At 43.3% G+C, this 21,033-nt stretch overlaps 1 pseudogene across 1 annotated transcript; it reads left to right on the top strand.

The window, feature by feature from the left end:
• The first annotated feature begins 1,646 nt into the window (after positions 1 to 1,646).
• On the top strand, positions 1,647 to 3,644 carry LOC104598857 (putative galacturonosyltransferase-like 7 pseudogene; annotated as a pseudogene). The gene has a single exon (XR_016083976.1). The product of XR_016083976.1 is annotated as a putative galacturonosyltransferase-like 7 pseudogene (transcript).
• The last annotated feature ends 17,389 nt before the right edge of the window (positions 3,645 to 21,033 follow it).

Genomic DNA, 21,033 nt, shown 5'->3' with positions numbered 1-21,033 from the left:
TTAATAATCAGGTTTATGGGGTCCGGCCCCAAATCCGAGAGATTCAATTATAATGAAAGCTTTATTTGTATATTTAATTAATAACTTAAAATTTAAATTTTGATGATAATGATAAATAAATATTAAATTATTTATAGGTTAATAAATTAAATATTTTAACTAATATTATCTATTAAATGTATCATTTTAAACTAAAAAGTATAAAAATATTATATATTTGATAAAATAATCAGTTCAAGAACTGAATCGATTCGGAAGTCGGAACGGACAAAAACCGAAACCAACAACATATTGGTTCGATCGGTTCTACTTAATTGCTAGATCCGACCCATTGACAATTGACATGATTCCTGTTGGTCAGGTAGAGAAATAGATTTTGATTCGTGACCACCAACGGTTAATAATAATGATCATTTTGTTTTTCAGAGAAGTAAATAAAGGCTCGAAGACCAAGGCACTGTCCACTGACGGCAAGCCCCCACCAAGGGACACCGTCAAATTACGGAGAGAATCGCTTTTCAGGTTTTTCTCAGAGCCCAAAAAAGCCCAGAGCCCAAAAGGGCCCAAAAAGCTTGTGGAAACCAGGCTGGCGTATACTGATCATCATCTCATCTTCTTCTTCCATCCTATACGGATTCGTAATATAATCCCGCCGACCGAGGTATACGGTTGCCCAAGTTTTATTACCACTCTCTCGCCGCTCAAGTCCCAAGTCCCAACTGTCGGCGACGGCGAGACGGTTGCCTGTGTACAAACTTCTCTGCTCAGGAGACGTGTAGGTTGGAAATAACATGATTCGGTGGAGGACTTCGATTGTTGCCACGTGGACTCTTTCTCCCCTCGTGTGGTGTGATTCCCTTCATTTATCTCACTGTCCAATTACAATTAGACCAACTTCTGACGTTTAGTGCCGTGCGACCGTCCTTGCTTAAAGGTCCTTTCCCCACACACTACACTACATACCATTGAATGGCCAACTTCTCCTCGAAAGCTCGTTGTGTTGTCCCCGTAGCCCCGACATTGTGATTCGTGAATCGTGAGCGTGGTTACTGCAAGTTATACGTTTACGCAGAATATCCTTGATCTGCGGTGAAGAGTGCGTTCGTAAGGGGTACTGAGAGTAGCAACAATTTGTATGAAGTGGTGGGGACTGGGTTTGTGCGCGGGAACGAAATTGGTTTTTCTTGGGCTCTCCGTGGAGCGTCAAGAGTTGGGACTTGGGAACTTAAATCTCACTTTTATCCTTGAGGTTGAGGGCCGTCCAGTCAGTCCGCCTCACTTTTAAAATGTGAACCACCCAACTGGAAATCCGCCTTGCGCTACAACCTGAGATCATGGCCTTTGGATGTATTTACGGGGCCCCACACTAACGTCATTTCTAATCCCACAAAACTCTGGAAATGGAATATCTTTGTACATATTCGCTAATTTTGGCAAAACATAAATCCTCAGTGATTTTCAGTATTTAAAGCTTTTATTGCGTATGGACTGATAGTGATTTCTCTCCCTTCATCATTTCGGCGTTTATACTCATATTACCGTCGTCGTCGTGTGATGGGCGTTTTTGTCAGTTCATGTAATAGGACCCAGTTGTCATTCAATTCTCAGAGAAGACAATCACAGCTGGCTCTTTTACAAAACGCTGGCGTTTAGTGATATGCTTTGAGGTGTATTTCCGTGCCTAATTTATTACGTCTCTATTTCACTTCTTATTATTTTCATTTGTATATATCATCGTCATCATATTTCTTCTTATTATTATTATTATGATTATTATTATGCTCGGGCGGGGAGGAGTCCTATGGTGGAAAAGGCAAAGCTGTTAGCTGGAAAAGAGAGTCGTATGCTTGGCCGCTGCTGCTTCTTCAGCTTTCTCCAACTGGGAGGGAGAGAGATAGAGAGACAGACGGGAGGAGAGTGGAGAGAGTGGAAGCACAGAGAGAGATAGATAGATATATATAGAGAGAGAGAGAGAGAGAGGGCGAGGACGAACTGCAGCGCACGTTGGCGCAGAGTAGACCTAGGCCTTCGCTTACGCCTTCATGGATTCTCTCCCCTTTACCTTTCACCCGCCTTTCCCTCTCGAAGTTTGCTTCGTCTGCACGGAGTCCGATTTCTGAAGTAGAGTATAGTGATTCGAGTCTGTCTCTCATCTCTCTTTTTCAGGCTCAGGCTGGCAGACCAAAAAGGAACCCTTGCGTTCCTTGTCTTGTATCAATCCTCTCGGTTCGCCAATCGCTTCGACTTCAAATCGAAGAAGAAGAAGAGGAGGACCGGTGACTACCCAGTGAAGATGCTATGGATCATGAGATTGTCGGGTTTCTTCTCTGCCGCAATGGTTATGATCGTATTGTCTCCCTCTCTTCAATCTTTCCCCCCTGCAGAAGCCATTAGATCCTCTCATTTCGACGGCTATCTCCGGTTTCCCTGCCAGGTCCCCACCGTTGATTCGCTCAATCGGTTTTCCTTCAGAAAGGCCTCCGCATTTCGCAATGCTGAAGAATGCGGCTCCACCGACAGAAAAGGCCCCGGCGAAACCACGGTATGCGATCCCTCTCTCGTCCACATCGCCATGACTCTCGACATTGAGTACCTCCGCGGCTCCATCGCCGCCGTTCACTCTATCCTGCAGCATTCGCTCTGTCCCGAGAAAATTTTCTTCCATTTTCTCGTGTCGGAGTCGGAGACCAATCTCGAAACCCTAGTTCGTTCTACGTTCCCGCAGTTGAAATTCAAAGTTTATTTCTTCAATCCGGGGATTGTTAGGAACCTTATCTCCACTTCGGTGAGGCAAGCTCTGGAGCAGCCGTTGAATTACGCCAGGAATTATCTCGCGGACATTCTCGAGCCCTGCGTTCGCCGGGTTATATATTTGGATTCTGATATCGTGGTGGTAGACGATGTTTCGAAACTATGGACGACCAGCCTCGGGCCTAGAACAGTAGGGGCGCCGGAGTACTGCCATGCCAACTTCACCAAGTACTTCAGGGAGAGTTTTTGGTCGGATAGGCGGTTTTCCAGCACGTTCACGGGCAGGAAACCCTGTTACTTCAACACGGGAGTAATGGTGATGGATCTAGCGAAGTGGAGGAGGTTTGGGTACACAAAGAGGATAGAACGGTGGATGGAGATCCAGAAGAATGGCCGAATTTACGAGCTAGGATCACTGCCGCCGTTCCTGCTTGTATTCGCTGGACACGTGGCGCCGATCGAGCACAAATGGAACCAACATGGCCTCGGAGGGGATAACGTGAAAGGCAGTTGCCGTGATCTTCACCCGGGTCCCGTCAGCCTGCTGCACTGGAGCGGCAGCGGCAAGCCGTGGCTCCGGCTTGACTCAAAACAGCCGTGCCCTCTCGACGCTCTCTGGGCCCCATACGACCTATATGGACCTTCACCCTGACCTTGCGTTGCCGGTAAATTCTTGCAGTTTTTTTATTTCAATTTTCCTGCGTTTGCATTTGTTTTATTTCTACTTCTACCCTTTTTTTTTTTTTTCTTTTGTTACCTTGTTATATTTCTTGATATATTTTTTGTTTCATATGCCTTTCTTTCCCTTCATATACATTCTCGGGCATTTGTATTCTATTCTATTATTCATGCCTCTTAAAATAAAAAAAAAAAAAGATATTCAAATTTTTTAATGATTGGACTTTAGAGAGTCGCGCAGGCGCAGCGCAATATTGCGTGGTAGAGTTTCTAACAAACGTATATATTTGAATTAAGAAAAGTCACGAAAGCTTCGATACACGAAATCAGGAAATCCACTTGCATTGGTCCAGAAACAGTGCTTTTAAAAGCACATGCAGTCGCCAATAAATTTAGGGTGATGTCAGTCGGTCCGAAAAAATAATATTTAAGAGATTACAAATATGTAGAGTGCAAATACAAATACAAAGATGTTATGACTGGGGAAGATGATGCTGATTTCTGATGGGGAAGGGGAGATAGTGGTTCGGTGTGAGCAGCGGGAGACTTACGAACGAACTCTCTCCTCATCGTTGCCGCCTGTGTGTTTGGACGATTATCTTATTTTTCTTGTTTTTTCATTTATCAAACCGAGTAGGAATAGGTGTCATTAGTCATTACCACCAGCTTATCACTAGTCATTGGCACGACGGACATGGAGGGACCCAGGTGTCATTGTTCCTTACAAAAGCATCCAAAGCAAAGCATGAAAAAGAGTAGGGGCCCGAGCCCGAGGGGACGGGGGACTGATTCCTTCCTCCCTCTCTCTCTCTCTAGATTTGGTCGTTTGTTTTGTTTCCATTCAGCCATTGAGGTTGTTCTTAACCCCTTTGCCCGGGTTGTGCAGCCATGAAAAATATACAAAAGCTTATATTCTTTCTATCGTAGGGAATCTTTGCTTGTTCAATTTGGTTGGCTTTTTTTTGACCGGTTTTTAACTGGTTTCTGTTTTTTAATAAAAAAGAGTGCATTGGACATCAGTGAATTAGGCCTCGTTGTCAGTAGTAGATTCTTTTGCTGATGTTATAAATTATAAATATTGGTGGGGAACCGTACAGGCAGACGCTCAACACTATTATAGTTCCGAGCTTGACAGCTTTCTATTTCTATGGCAGTTGTTCTAAATTTCTAATTGCTATTTCATTGGGCATCAGCTTCTTTGGGGCTCGTTTGGTAAGGTTGCGTTTGTTTGCAATGTAAATGTAAATATGGATGTGTTAATTAAACATTTCTATGTAAATACAACAACGATGCAAATATTTATATCAGTAATCTCACTTTTCATTTACAAAAGTCCATAACTTCAAACCAATTGGTGTACAACTTCATCGATATATGTTAGCAGCCTAAAAGGTTTGGAGACGAGGGAAAGATAACTATCTAGAACTGGCTCGACCCCAACCCCGGGAGACCTACTTTTTGGGGGGCAAGGGCAACTAGAGAAGCTAAGTTGGTATATATATATACAATTGCGAGTCCTTTCTACTTTCTACCTGCCCCTAAACTTCTTAGAACTGATTTCCCTTACCAACTTTTAATATATGAAATCAGAAGTTGTAACCAATCAACGGCCATCATCCAATTGACAATCAATCAGGTGGTATTTGTCAAAAGCTTTTCGGTATAATATCCTTCCGGCACCCCCCTCTCTTTGATGCCATGGAGGTTGGGCAACACGAATATTCTATTTCTCATAATTGAAGCTAGTGTACATTGAGAAGGTACAACCTGTATGTGGACGGTGCCATCTCTCATGGGTCATGGCCATGGGGGGGGGGGGGGGGGGTACCACATGGAAACCACTGAACCCCATCAAACACAATATGGGTCCCGTAATGCCTCTCTTTGATGGCCCAAAAACAGACATCCTACTCTAACCCGATTTGGTGGTCGGAGATTTATATATCCACCCAATTACCATTTCTTTCCAACTGCTTCTTGTCCTCCATGTTACACAACACAACACACCATCCATGGTGACTCCCCTCTAATATTCTTCTAACTAAAAGCTGCTTACCACCACATAACTGACTACCAGCTTAGCTGCGCAGTCCAGACAATTCAATCAAACGTTCAAACTATCTGTATCGGTACTGTTGTTTTATTTTATTTTATTTTGAATCTGGCTTAAAGAGGCCGTTCTATCCCCTGAATCACTTGCCCACCTGAACACTTCAGAAGGCTCTGATGCGATACGTATCGGCCAATACGGGCCAATATATCGCCATATTTTGAACCTTGAATTTAACACATAAAAAAAAAAGTTTCTGCTTAAGTCAAGCAGATAAACATGGCCTCTTCTATATCAAAACTCGAAGCATGCGCCCTGCGCCTGCTGTGCATGTATAAACACATGAAGCCCGAAAACAAGGTGATGAGGTGGTCGGAGCCCCCCATACTTTACAGCTAGAAGCTACACGAGTATTATCTGAAGGTGTGGGGACCAGTCATCCAACATGGCTGACCTGACCACCATTCCTTTTTTGTTCCCCTTTTCTATTAGTTCATCTAATTTAATGTGTGTGTATCCAGATAAGCTTTCAAATTGTTAGAGCCTTGTGATTTTCCACACCACTTTTGCCATGACATGGTTTTGGTCCCGTGAAATCATGGCCTTGATGTTACTGCCTTTGTAGTCCCACCTTGAATTTTAGATGAACTATGAATTGACGTCAAGGTCTGGCCAAGGCTGTGATTAATAGACGGACTAAAGCGACATTGTACTAAAAATTGCAGTGCAAATTTATTTGTACTGATGTAAAACCATGATAGTGTAAATGATTCGGCTGCAAATAGTGATATTTTTTTTTCAAATTTTACCTTATTTTGTTTGGTTATAATACAAATGAAATATAACAAGACCCAAAGCAGCATAAATAAAATCTAAAACAAAATTAAACCAAAATTTGCATTTTCTTTTTCATTTGTACTCTCAGACATTTGTTACTAGTGCAAATAAAATTGCACTTCAACCAAACACAGCCTATGGTTTCCGGTGACTTCCTTTCTACCTCCTTTAATTAGAATTTAGATTTCCTCCTCTGGCATGCACACCCATCTCACAGCACTTGCAGCCATGTATTGGGAACATCCATCAATGAAAACATATAACTACAGGAGATGTTTCCAATGTGCTGCTGCGATATGCTGTGAGGACCATTCTGTGATGATGAAATCTGAACACCTTTCGTTATCCTTGCCCTCATTTTCTCTTTGTGGAAAAAAAAAAGAAAAGAAAAAGAACGAAAACAAAAATCCAGTCTATGGGACAAGAGACATTTAATTTTTTTTCCCTTCCCAATGCATTCTCTGTAGATTTTGGTCCCAAACTAGTGCTGCAGTGTTGAATGCCAAATATAATTTGAGAACAAACGGGCTCTTCACAGAGCACACCCCACACACAGCCCAATCCACCCGGGCATTGGTAACATCTCCCCTGGGGAATTCAGATTTGCTTCTCAGTCCTTACGGAGTGTTCATCACACCAACCTCACAGTACATTGCAACTGTGCATTGCAAACATCTTTCCATGAATTATAACATAAAGTACAATAAATGTTCTCGATGCATGATTACAATGTACTGTAAAATTGGTATGAGATGCGCTCTCTGCGAGGAGCAAATCCAATCTCCAAGTTTGGGAAGATGTTCCCAATGCATGGTTGGATTGGGTCATTGGGTTGCATGTGAGGAGCCAATGTGAATTTGTATGATTTTGGTTAGGTCTGCAATCGGATTAGCTCGCATTCGGTAAAGGCATATCTAATCCAATCCATTAAGAAAATCCAACTGATCCGAATCCGATAAGGATCCATTGGATTTTCAAAAGCATGATTTGAATTCGAATTCAAGTGTATTATCGGATATCCTATTCGATTAAAATTATATTTAGATTATATAGTATAAATGATATATTACATTATTTATATAATATAATAATATATTAAAATATATAATATATAATTATATAAAATATATATAGAATATACATATATAATATTTCATAATTAATAAATCGAATCGGGTCACAACGGATTGGATCAACCAATATCTGAATTCGATCCATCAAATTAACAGATCAGTTTTTTCCATCTGATCCGATTTATTAAAATCAAGAGGATATCCTAATACACCTCTTAACGGTATTAGATTCGAATCGGATCTGATCCGACTTATTTATAGCCCTAATTTTGGTTGGAGTAGCGATGCAAACCAATCATCCTAGCTTGATTGGCAATTTGGCATTGTCAAATTGTTCAAAGGAGGGCTGTACAACAAAAAGTTGATGTAGAGAGGTCTAGAATAAGGCCTGTGAAGAAGTGGTGATACTTCTTCTACTCCACAGACCACCGGGTGACACATTATCTCTCTCTTTTGTACCTGAAAAATAATAAGAAAAATGTGAAGGTCTGGAATCAGAATGTACCCATCAAATGTCGGTGGAACTTGTTTTCCATTCTCTCTTTCTTTTCTTTTCTTTTCTTTTCTAATTGGAGATAAGGTTGGAAAGATTCTCGTGTGTCTCGACCATTCATCAGGCAACCGAAGCTCTATAGATTGGAATAGCATTACAGATTAACAGTGTGTTATTTCACTTTTACTACATTAATGAAGCTCCACTTTGATTAGGTGTAGGCGAGGAAACCACTTTCTCACTTCTCAGATGTGTATTGTGTTTGTTTTATATCTAATTGTTCTCCTTGTTTTGGGATGATATTGTTAGTAATCAACAACAACAACAAAACTAATTGAGCTATAGATATTTTGAGTCTGATTTGTTCTCTGATCCATTATACTAGTGATGATTATTGATGAATGACCAGCCTTGTTTGGTGAGATATTTTGGGAGACAGGGACAATAGCAACGTTACAATATATTTGGTATTAATTTTCGCGTTGTTGTCATTCCTAAGCCACACACACAATCAGTAGAAACATGCAGTGTTTTCGAGCTACTGTTAATTTATCCGGTCAGACCGTTCGGCCCAGTAAACATCAGGCAATTGGTTTCCTTATATTTTTAATTCGATCCTTGGTCAAAAATTATTGATTTAGTCCGTAACCCATGACCTAAGTGGTCAAACCGTCAATTTATTAGATCCATTTAATGAGTTTTGTCTATTTTTATTTTAATTATTTTTTGAAAGCATGTACATTTTGATGGATCCATAGAACAGTTGTTGAGATGTAGCATCTATGTGGATTTACTATTAGTTGAATAGCATCTACCAGCTAGTGTTAGTGGATCAATAAATCCATCCTAAATCTATGCACTTACGTACTTGCATTCCTCATTGGTGATGCGTCAGGCCCAATAGGCCAATGGCCCAATACAGTACTTACGGATGGTGTCAGCTGTCATTTTGTTTTCATACCACACAGACATGCCTGACCTTTAGTCAAATCACCTACAAGCTCTACTTGTACTACTGAGCCAATCTTTATTTGCCACATCAACTCTGTTGACGTAGGCCCCAGATATCAGGCAGACGGTGACCCGAAGAGGATCGGAAACGACATGCTTTACGGCTCAGTGGTTGGTTTGGTGATGAAACGTTTCTTCTGACTGAGAGCTGGCTAGCACTCCCAGCCAAAGCACACCAACACCAAGTTTTGGGACGCTGGGTCTATGGCTGTCAATGGACGGAATATTGGTCCAACCCTACTTGGTCCAATTGAATCCCATTACAGATGGACCAGGTCCAATTCAATCTGACTTTGTGCCATTCTGGATTGATCCAATTCAATGTCTGGACCATCCAGTCTGTTTGAATTGGTTTAAATTTAGATTGGGTCCAACCCAAACCTGATCCATTGATAGACATAATCTTACCATCTATCAATGGACTGAGTATTGGTTCAATCTAACCTAATCCAGTATAAATCCATTACAGATGGACCAAGTCTGGTCCAATCCAATAAATATTTTGGACCATTGAATCTGGAGTGGTCTAATTCAATATCATATTGGTCCTCCAATCTATTCAAATTGATTTTGGTTCGGACAGAATCCAACTCAAATCTGGTCCATTGGCACCCCTAGATGCTGCTAGAAGGAGAAAGAAAGTAATCCAACATGAACAGTCAGTGGGCAGTTGTCAATCCAAACATAATATGTATAGCTGTAGAAAGATATGGTGATACTCTGGTAAAAGCACTTTGATTTGGGTCTCTCCATCTACATTATTTGATTTTATGCCTTGATACAAACACTATTTAATAATATATTAGATATAAATATAAAATTTATAAAATAATAAATAAATATTATAATACATATAATAATACTTAGTTTGAAAGGAGTACAAATACAAATATGTGCAGTGTAAATACATACAAAATAATATAGGTTTTTGCACTCTACATATTTGTATTTGTACTCCTTCCAAACTGAGCCTATAGGGAAAATTACCTACCCCTTCATAATATCTTTAAGAAACAAAAATGTCCTTCAATTAATCAATTTCAATGAATCCCTGATCAAAGCCCAAGTTTGTCAAACCAAGCTCAGCCCATGCTAAAACCAACACACTTGGGCTGGGCTTAGGAGCACTTGATTGAAAATCTTCTTATTCAGAATTTGGGCTAGTCTGTACTTAGGTGGGCCAGATTGAAAATCTTCTTTTTCATTGTTGTGGGTACTTTCATCCTTCCTTCGGGTTTTATTGTTCGATTTAAAAATAACTACAAGAAAAATAATACACGAATCTTAGTACATTTATTTTAATGGTGAAACTATCTTTGACCTCACACTTAGGCTCTGTACATAAATACACAGTATACGTATCTAAATGGGATGGATGTTTTATAGCCGCAAAGCCCGTTCAAGCAGCTTATGTGCTATTTCGTGGAGAGATATTCTCAATGTAAGGTTGTAAAAGACGGTTGGAACGGTGTGGGTATGGGTTTGTCGTGAGGGAAGCGAATCTCATTTTCTAGTGTGTGCACTTAAATATCATATTCTTTACTTTGCCTTTCTATCATACTTTATGTTCATGGACTGTTTCATTGTTCTGATTATTGCTTTTGGATTAAACTGGGACGATTTGAAATTTGGAGACCAAAGTGAGACTAGACCCTGCCACACAAACTCTGCCCATGTCTACCCACGTAACATCACAGCCACACATGAAAAACATCTCATCCTCTTACATGGTATTATACAAGGGGAGATGTTTCCAATTTACGGGAATAGTCTGTTGTGAGTAGACGTGGACAGAATTCGCACTTATCTACAATTTTCGTTAATACAAAATATAATGTTTTGCACTGTGCACAATTGTATTTTTACACCTTCAAAATTGAGCCTGGATGACCAAATAAACAAGGGAATCTAAAATTGAATAAATAGTTACTTTCCCTCCTTAATGAGCTTATAAATGCCTAAACTGTTTTGAGCATGCACCTTGTCTCCGCCCACAAAAAGTTATCAATTTTAAAGAGAAAATGTGTAAGACTTTCTGATTGTAACCAAAGAAAGACATCTCTGCGTGTAAATGTGTTGAAACAACCATAATAATAATAATGTATCCTAATGGGACATGGCCACCAACCTACCTGGAAAAAAATTAATGATACACTTTACACAATAGTCAAGAATGAAGGCTATACAATGGTCCATATTCTCAGTGAATAAAGGTATTGATGAAGAGATTTTTCATGTTTATGACACCATTCATGAAGTTTCAAGATAGGTGGTTGCTCTTCTCAAAGAAGGTTTTTTAGGTATTTCGTCTTTTACATCTAGGGTAATGATCTTCTTTTGTGGTTTTATTTTTTGTTCTTTGTGTTTTGATTGTAATGGGTATTTTTTGTTCTTTGTGTTTTTTGATTGTAATGGGTATTTTTTGTTCTTTGTGTTTTTTGATTGTAATGGGTTGTATTGTTAATTTAGAAAAAAAGGATAAATTACAAAGTCCCCTTATATTATGGGGTCAATGACAATATCCCTAGAGGTGTAAAGTGGGCACGGATCGTGGGCGGCCCGCTCTTATGGCGGACTGTGCCGTGCTGGCTCACGGGTCGCCAGGACCCAGGCTTAGTGGGCCCATGCCATGCTGTGTCGGCATGCAGGGCTGGGCCATAGGGCGAGCCTTAGACTAGGGCCGAACCGGGCTGCACTGTTTTTTTTTCTTTTTTTTTTTGAAAATTTTGATTTCTTTTCTAAGTAAAAATGTAAAACTAAAATATTTAACTTTCCTATGAACTTTGGGAATTGGGAACTATTTAAACAATTAAGAAAAGAAATCTAAGTTATTTAACACATAAATGAAAAAAGAAATACTTAACCAAGTTGAAATAAGAATGATGAATAACAAATTTGAAGAAAAATAAGAATTTTATTTCATTTAAATTTGAATGGTACAAATTAGTGAATTACAAATACAATGATTGGATCATTGCATACTTAGATGAATGAAATATAAAAATAGAATAAATTTATAAAATGTAAAAAATACAATATGGTTACAAATTGAAAATACAAAATTACATTGTTAAAAATTAAAATATATATATATATCAAATAAATTAAATAAAATAAAAAAATTTACAATAATTTGAAAAAATGAAAAATTCTATACAAGTAGTCAAATTCATGACTTCATCATCTGCTTTGGGTGAAATGTCTGGTGTTGTATCATGTCCACCCTTGTCTTGTAGTTTATCTTCTACATCTAGTCAATCCTTGAAGCAGATGCACATCTTTTATGCTCTCATTGTTCAGGCAACTTCTTTTGTCATCCAGCACCCTGGTACTTGCACTAAAACAAGATTCCGATGGAACTGTAGACACCAGAGGTGGAATTATGCTTTACATCCATTGGAATTCCATTAGTTAACTTTGGAAAATATTCTCAATTGGTTATTTTAAAGCTTTTTAAATTTCAAAATTGCCCTTTTATTATTTGCTTAAACGATTTTACCTCTTTTGACCTACACTTTGATAATCTAACAGTTCTTGAAAATATTGGTTCTCATATGATTAAAATATCTGAGTGGCATATGTGTAAGTGTGTAACATAGGTTCTTCTTTGGCGACAACGATAAAAATACCTTCTTCATCGACAACTCTTCATCAATGAGATAGTGACAACAACTTCCAGCAAAGAGTAACGTCGTGTTCTCGTCAAATGGTTCTCCATTGATATGTTTATGCATGTTAGGGTTTAGAAGAAAATTAGGAAAAAAAAAAGAGGAGGAATAGACAAATGGGGTAATGACTTTGCCCACCATTGTTTTCAAAACCGGACTGGACCGGACGGTCGGACTAGAAAAACCGGGAACCGGTCACTTGACCGGTTCCGTTTTTCCCCAAAACCGTTGATTTTGGTCAGCAAACTGTTGAACCGGTCAGTTAATTGTTCGAACGGTTTTGACCATTTTTCAATTTTTTTATTTTTTTATTTATTTATTTTTGTCAGAATGGATCGACTGTTTGGGTAGAACGGTCAGACAGTTCGAATCGATAACTGGATCCCTAACCGGTTCGGTCACACCATTCAAACCGGTAACTGGACCCCTGACCGGTTCGGTCACCAAGTCAATTTTAAAAACCATGTTGCCCACTTTTCTAATTTGGAAGATTTTATTTAATGTCCCTTGAATTATGAAGATGGCATTTTGGCAATTTAATGCCTTTTGCTAGCTGACTTAATAGCAACATAAAAGATCAAGGGATCTTTGTCACAAACGAAAATAAAGTGGGTATTTGTTATTGATGCCATAGTATATGGGTTTTAGTAATTTACCCAAAAAAAAATTTTAATACAACTGTCATTGAACACTTTTTTTAATTTCCAAACTACCCTTTCTTTAATTTATAAGGTCATTTTGCCCTTTTCTTACATATTTGCATAAACCTTTTATTTATGTTTCTTTTTTTCTTCTACAAAGAAAAGGATAAGGTGCTTTGGCCTCCACATGTTTGTCATTTTGAAATACCATCCTATCGTCCATAAGAAGGGGGCAAAAGTGTTGGAATTAATTTCTTTCTTAAAAGGGCATTTTAGTGAATTAATTTCTTTTGTTAATCCATTTAACATAGAGCGGGCAAAAGTGTTGGAATCAAAAAGTTCAATGCAGACTTTGTCGCAAACGAAAGTTCACAGGGTTAATTGTCATTACCACAAAGTGCGCGGTGGTAATATGTAATTTACCTTAAATAGTTTGTTATCTATATTATATATAAAAGTGTGAATAAAATGTGAAACTTTTTTTATACTAAAATTATCCTCTATTTCTTTGAAAGGTTATAAAAGTCATTCAATTATAATTTTAATGGCAACTTTAATGGCTACTATAATAGCCATTGATGTAGGCGTATTCGGTTGGCCTGTACAAGGATGACGTGTGTCGAAAAGAGGGCACCAACATAGGCTCACCATGAGCACACTCAAGGTTATCTAATGGGGACCAAGCGGACCCAATCATAGGGTGCCGCATGGTTCTGGCAGAGCATCTTGCCAGGCCCTCATATGGCTCACATCTAGACCGTTTGAACCCAACTACTCCCTGGCAGCTCCGACTATAAATACAAGGCACCCCCCACAAGGTAAAGGATTCAAACTTTTGTGATCTCTAGTGCTCTTTCCTCCAAGGACTTAGCACTATCTGAGACCTCGTCTGGACCCCTCAGCTCCAAACTCACTACTTACCTTGCACGCATACTAACTTGACCGTCGGTGTCCTGGCCTCGAGTTCTCACCCGAGGCCTCTCACACCTTCTCCCTTGCAGATTCATCACTGTAGGAACATCACTTCGTCCTCTCTCAAAAGCCCTTCTCAATACCAGCCCTCGGCTTCTACAGTATCCGAAGGAGCGATTCGTCTCGGCCTCTATTCATCTCCTTTGGACCATCAGAGCCTTCGGTCTTCTTCCAAAGCTTGGGAGTGAATTTACTTTGTTGCCCTTGGCCAAACTGAGCATCAACAATTGGCGTTGTCTGTGAGAAATGTTGCAAAGACGATTCCCCCAAAACACTACAAACTCAAGTTCTCCAAAAGCTTCAGACGCCATAGTACAAAGAGCCAAGAACCTCCAAAACCTGGTCACGAACCTGGAATACCTCACGCAACGCGTGGAACAAGCCTACCCCCAAGCAAGACGTGCCCCCCCAAGGCAACCGCCCTGCCAGGGTGTCAGATCACTAGGGCCGCCGTGAGCACATTGAGCCCCCAGCACTCGGCCTGGCCAACCCCCAATGGGCCAAGCCCGTCGAGTCTGACAGCAGCCGATCTGCCAGCCCACCACATAAGAACGAGAGACCTTCCAGCCGACAGGAGGAAAAGTCGACGCGGTCCGAAAACAGCCGCCAACCTTCTGAGCAACACCATCGCCGTAGGAGGGAGAACCCCCTAGGATGAAGGTGGGCACCTCGACCGTCGTAGCACCCACTCAAGGGCCAAGGGCTGATGCCGCGCCAGACAGGAGGCACGCGGTACTGCCTCGGAGCATTCCGGAGTTCGTGTCGACCCTCATCATGCCCACGAAGACAGAGATGGGCGGCAAGCTCTAGCCGACCCTCAAATTGTGGAACTAAGGGCTGATCTCAGGGCCGTCAAGGACAAGCTTCGCCATGTCCAAGAGAGCCGAGATGACTCCTCGACCAATCAAAGCAATCCGACGAAGAGGGTGGACGCCTTCACCTCAGACATCATCTTCGAGCCTCTCCCCTAGCACTTCAAGGCTCCCATGCTAGAGATGTACGATGGGAACTCAAACCCCGATGATCACCTGGAAAGTTTCAGAGTGCTCGTGATACTCTATGGGTATTCCGATGCCTTGATGTGCCGGACTTTCCAGGCTACCTTCAGGGGGGCCGCCCGCCGTTGGTTCTCCAGGCTCCCACCTTGATCAATCAGCTCATGAGAGCAATTTTCCAACTTGTTCCTTGCTCGCTTCATTAGCAGCAAACGATGCCAGAAAAGCATAGTCTTGCTAATGTCCATCAAGAAGAAGCAGGGAAAGAGTGTGCAGTCCTACATCAACCGCTTTAAGAAGGAAGAGATTGAGGTCTGCGACCTCGACCCTATGGTCTCAATGCACGCTGCCATCAATGGGCTCCACCCCAATTCGGCCCTAAAGTGCTCAGTCATCAAGACCCCGCCGAAGACGAAGCTAGAATTCTTCAAGAAGGCCCACCAAGAAAAGGTCAAGCGCCACAACGGGCCCCCTGAGAAGAAATGGAAGGGCGGTGACCACCACCCCCACAACAACAACAAGGACAACAAGAAGCCACCGACCTCAACCCTGGCTTACAACCAATACATGCCACTCAACTCCACTAGGACCCAGATCTTGATACAGGTCGTGGAGGAGAAATTCATGAAGTGGCCTGAGAAGATGAAGAGGAACCCCAAGAGGTGGAACACGAAGAAGTACTGCAAATACCACCGTGGCACTGGCCACAATATAGAAGACACACACCTACGTGGATGATATGGTGGTGAAGAGCCTGAAAGCCATGACACACACCTCGGACTTAGCCGAGACATTTGACACCTTGTGGAAGTTCAACATGAAGCTTAATCCCAGCAAGTCTACCTTCAGCATCACCTTAGGCAAGTTCTTTGGCTTCGTCGTTACTCAAAGGGGCATTGAGTCCAACCCTGACAAGATACAAGCCATACTGGACATGGCACCCCCTCGGTCGGTGAATGAGACTCAAAGACTCACCAGCCGGATAGCTGCTCTCAACCGCTTCATGTCGAAGTCGGCCTTCCGTTCTTCCGTGCCATAAAAAAGTTGAAGGATCTTTAGTGGATGGAGGAATGCTAGTCCGCCTTTGACAAGCTAAAGGTCTACCTCGCCTCACCTCCCCTCCTCACTCAGCCCGCCCCAGGAGAGACCCTATATCTATACTTATCGATCGGGGACGAGGCAGTCAGCTTAGTTCTGATAAAAGAAGACGGAGCGCAGAAGATGATATACTACGTTAACAAGGTCCTCTACGATGTCGAAACCAGATATCCCGAGGTAGAGAAATTGGCCTTCACCCTCATGGTCTTGGCTAGAAAGCTTAGGTCATACTTTCAAGCTCACACTATAATGGTCCTAACGAACCGTCCCCATAGGGCTTTCCTCACCAAACCTGAGACCTCTAGGCACTTGACCAAATGGGGCGTCGAGCTGTCAGAATTTTACATACAATACCAGCCGAGGCCCATTATCAAAGCACAAGCCCTAGCAAACTTCGTAACAGAATATACTTTCAAGCGAGCCCTTCGTCGAGCCATCGAAGATGCTGAAGGGAACCACCCGGTCAATGAGGCTCACCCCAAATGAAAATCCTTTGTTGATGGTTCATCCAATGCCAAAGAAAGTGAAGCGAGTCTTATCCTCCTCACCCCAGATACGCAATCATAGAGTATGTGTTAAGGTTCGACTTCCCGGCATCCAACAGCGAAGACGAGTACAAGGCCCTCCTCGCTAGTTTGCAACTTTCCAGGGACCTCGACTCCCTACACATCGAAGCCTTCAGCAACTCACAACTAGTGGTGAGCCAAGTCAACGACAAGTATGAGGCAAGAGAGCAAAGCATGTCCAAATACCTCACCAAAGTTCAAGAACTAGCCTGCCACTTCCAGCGCTTCTCCCTGCAGCAAGTCCTGCAAGCCGAGAACACAAGAGTCGATTACCTTCCCAAGTTGGCAAGAACCTCGGCCGCACTGTCCGCATGGAGAAACTACCTCGGTCCTCTATAGAAGAAGCCCAACTACTTCCGGTACAGGCCGATCTGTCATGGATGGACCCCATCATCGACTTCCTACTGACAGAACGGACTGCCCGACGACGTGAACGAAGCCAGGAGACTCCGACATCAGGCAACCCACTACACCTTGCTAGAGGGAAAGTTGTATAGGAGATCCTTCACCTTGCCTTACGTCTGATGACTCCATCAGGAGGAGGGCGAGTACGAGCTCCGAGAAATTCACGAAGGCATCAGTGGTAACCACCTCGGCGACCAAGCCCTGGCCCAAAAAACACTAAGGCAGGGGTACTTTTGGCTGATCCTCCATAAAGACACAACCGAGCTGGTACGGAAGTGTGACCAATGTCCGAGACATGCCAACCTTTTCCATCAGCTGACCACAACCCTCTCGGCACTCAGTAGCCCCTGGCCCTTCGCCAAGTGGGGAATGGACCTCCTCGGCCCTTTCCCGCAAGCAACAGGGGGCAAGAAATACCTCATCATCGTCGTGGACAGTTCGCCAAGTGGGTAAAAGCCAAACCCCTGACTACCATCACAGCTAAAGCAGTTTAGAGCTTCTTTTGGAAGAACGTTATTTGTCATTTCGGCTTTCCCCACATGCTAGTCACCGACAACGAGAAGCAATTTAACAACACCAAGTTCAAGGAATGGTTCGCCTCTCACGGCATCAAGCAGTAGTACACCTCGATAGGCTACCTGAAAACAAATGGCCTACCCGAGGTCACCAACAGAACCATACTAGATGGAATGAAGACCAGACTCGACCGAGCTAAGCAGTGTACTTTGGGCATACCGAATCACACCTTGGACGGCCACAGGAGAAACCCTGTTTGGCTTGACCTACGGTACGGAAGTCGTTATCCCAGTAGAGATTGATCATCCGACGCTCCAAATTAAAGTATATGGCAAAGCCAAGAACAGTGAAGCACTCAGAGCAAACCTATATCTGCTGGAAGAAGCCTGAGAGAAAGCACAAGTAAGGGTGGCTACCTATCAACAACAGGTGGTCCGCTACTACAACTCGAGGGTAAAGGAGAAGCATTACAAGAAGGGAGACCTCGTCCTCAGGAAAGTCATGGTCCCTGAGCCAGGTGTGGGTAAACTTGGTCCCAACTTGGAAGACCCCTACAGAGTCAAGCAAGTTGTTAGCCCCGACACCTTTCATTTGGAACACTTAGATGGAGACCCGTCCCTCGAACGTGGAACTTGGAGAACCTCTGGATGAACTACAAGTAGATGCAAAATTTGATGAATGAAATGCAAAGTTCCTCTTCGGATCAACATTTAGCGCGTGTTCTCACTAAGTTCCTAGGCCCCCTCGGCTTCTCGACTGGTTGAAGTGCGCAGCCTCTCTTGAGGACCAGGTGCTCGAGCCGGACCGTCGCCAGAGCACATAGCCAGTAGTGAATACGGCAGACGACCTCTTGGTCGTATATACTTAGCGCGATTAAGTATATGGCACCCCGACCAACTTGGTAGTTCACCTCGGCCTGAGACCCCGACCTTGCATTGCCGAAGTAACCACTTGGGAAAGAGACTAGCCAGGTGAACTACATCTCGGCCTCGGTCTCCCCCCATGCTTTGATAGACCGCCTTGTTCTAGCCTAGGTAAACACTTGGGAGAAAAAATGAGCCAGGCAAGTTGCACCTTGGTCGCATACCTTTGCCTCGACATCGGCCCCCTCAACAACCTAAAGCGAGCATGTACCTAAAGCGAGCCATTACGAGCCATTTTTTGAACTGTGATCTCTTTTATGTATATATATATATACATAAAAGAGAGAAAAGGAGAGAACACATCATACAAAAAATGCTTGTGTTTTTCATTCCATTCAGAGTAAGCATTTACAAAAAATTTATGACCTCGGATGTTGAACGCATTTACATCATAAAAAAAAGAAGAAAAAAAACAAAAAAAGGAGAAACCCCATCAAGCCTCACTGCTAGCCAGGGGGAGGGCAGAGTCGTCAGTGCCATCAACAGCCAGAGTCTCGTTAGGGAAGTCAGGAATCACCTTCAGCCCCTTGACGTGAAAATCAGGCATCACCTGCAAGAGGGCCTTCTTGGTGTCCTTAATGCCATCCAGGTACGTGGTGGAGGCTTACTCCATGAGGGCCTACTGGTATTCAAGTGATTTCTTAAAGGCCTCCACTGCCTCGACCGCTGCCCTAGCCACCCGCTTCTCCATCTCAATCGCTGCCTCCGCAGCCCTCTTCTCCGCCTTGGCCTCCCGCTTCTCGGCCTCAATAGCCCACCCTTCAGCCCGGGTTGCCCATCGCTCAACCTCTGTGACGATGCTATCAATGTGGACCCTCTCCTCTTGCTCCTAGACGAGGTGGGCCCGTGCTGCCTTCAGCTCGGCCTCCATCTTTGTTCGGAGCAGCTGTTCATCCTTGTGGGCCTTCTTGAAAGTGCCCCACTTGTCCTCGGCAGCGACGACAACCGCCTGGAGCTTCTCCTTTTCCTTCTCGAGCCTGCCCAGGTGCCCCAAGGTAAGGCTCATCTGGTCTTCCAAACCGACGAAGTGAAGACGGGCCTGCAACAAGAGTTATCAGTAAGGACTGCAACAAAGAATGAACCAAAAGACGAAGCATGAGAACAAAAGCTTACCTTGGCCAAGTGGTACAACCCCTTGTTATGGATAGATTACGGCTCGCTCTACATCATCTTGAAGCGAACCCTCAAGAGGATCGCCCCGCTCACCAGGGCCTGCTTGACCCCTTCTTCAGTAATGGAGTCCCCCTCGTGAATCGACCTCCGGGGGCGAAAGACTTTGGAGGACTACTCGGCTTCTCCGACGAGCTCCTGTGTTGACGTAGGGAAGGATGAGGGCCCCGTGGGGTACCCCTTGGTGGGAGGCTTCTTCGTCATGGCGTCTTTGGCAGGACGCTCACGGTGGGCCGCCTTCTTCGACAGCTGCTCTCTCAGGGCCTCCTCGACCGACTTCTTCTTACCCGCCTCGGCCACCTCGGCAGGCTTCTTAGTTACCTCCACAGGCATCTTGACCCCCTTGGGCGGCCTTTTTCCCTTGTCCCCTCGGCCCGTGGGGACTTGTTGAGTGGCCCCCTTGGTGGGGACTTGTTGTGTGACCCCCTTGGTGGGGACCGCCGCCTGCTCGTCCCTCACAGGCATGTTCTCAGCAGGCCTTCTTGGTGTTTGCCCTCCTACATTCTTCCCCGCTAGACCTATTCATGGGTTGGGCCGGGCTTTCACTCTGTATTAACAGAATTTTCTAAGGCCCGAGCCCGACCCTCATAAAAAGCCCAAAGCTCGGAACTGGGCCCGAGCCCGAAATTTAGCCCATATTGTTAGCGGCTGAATAGAGAGAGAGAGAGAGAGAGAGAGATTATAAAGAAAAGAATAAAAAAGTATATATTAAATTATAAATATTATATTATTTATATATTTTATATAATAGATAAAATACATATTATATATTTTATAAAATATATAATGCTGAGTCGGGTCAGGTCGGGGGCTTTTTTGACAAATCCCGAGCCCGGCCCGAAACACAGTCGGGCTTACTGTGTTAGGCCTGAGGTCAGGCCCGTAGGTCTAATTACATGACCAAGCCCAACCGGGGTGCGGGCCGGGCCATCGAGCTACCTGACCCGTGAACAGGTCTATTCCCTGCCTAGGCCCTTTGTTTGGCGCGGGCACTCTCGAGCAATAGCTTCTTGGCATCCATCAACACTTCTACAAGCAAATGAAGACAAGTTAGCACCATAACACGAGGACGAAAGGAACATGTTAGAGAAAACTATGAAACGTCTCCTACCAAGAGGCGCAAGGTTGAGCCTCGCGAACACTAGGGGAAGCTCCTCCTCCACCAAAGCCTTAGCCTTGACTGTCC

This window comes from Nelumbo nucifera, chromosome 3, assembly GCF_055504915.1.
Source record: "Nelumbo nucifera cultivar China Antique chromosome 3, China Antique-T2T, whole genome shotgun sequence".
NCBI lineage: Eukaryota > Viridiplantae > Streptophyta > Magnoliopsida > Proteales > Nelumbonaceae > Nelumbo > Nelumbo nucifera.
The sequence above is the reverse complement of the archived record's forward strand: the minus strand, read 5'-3'. Positions and strand labels throughout refer to the sequence as shown.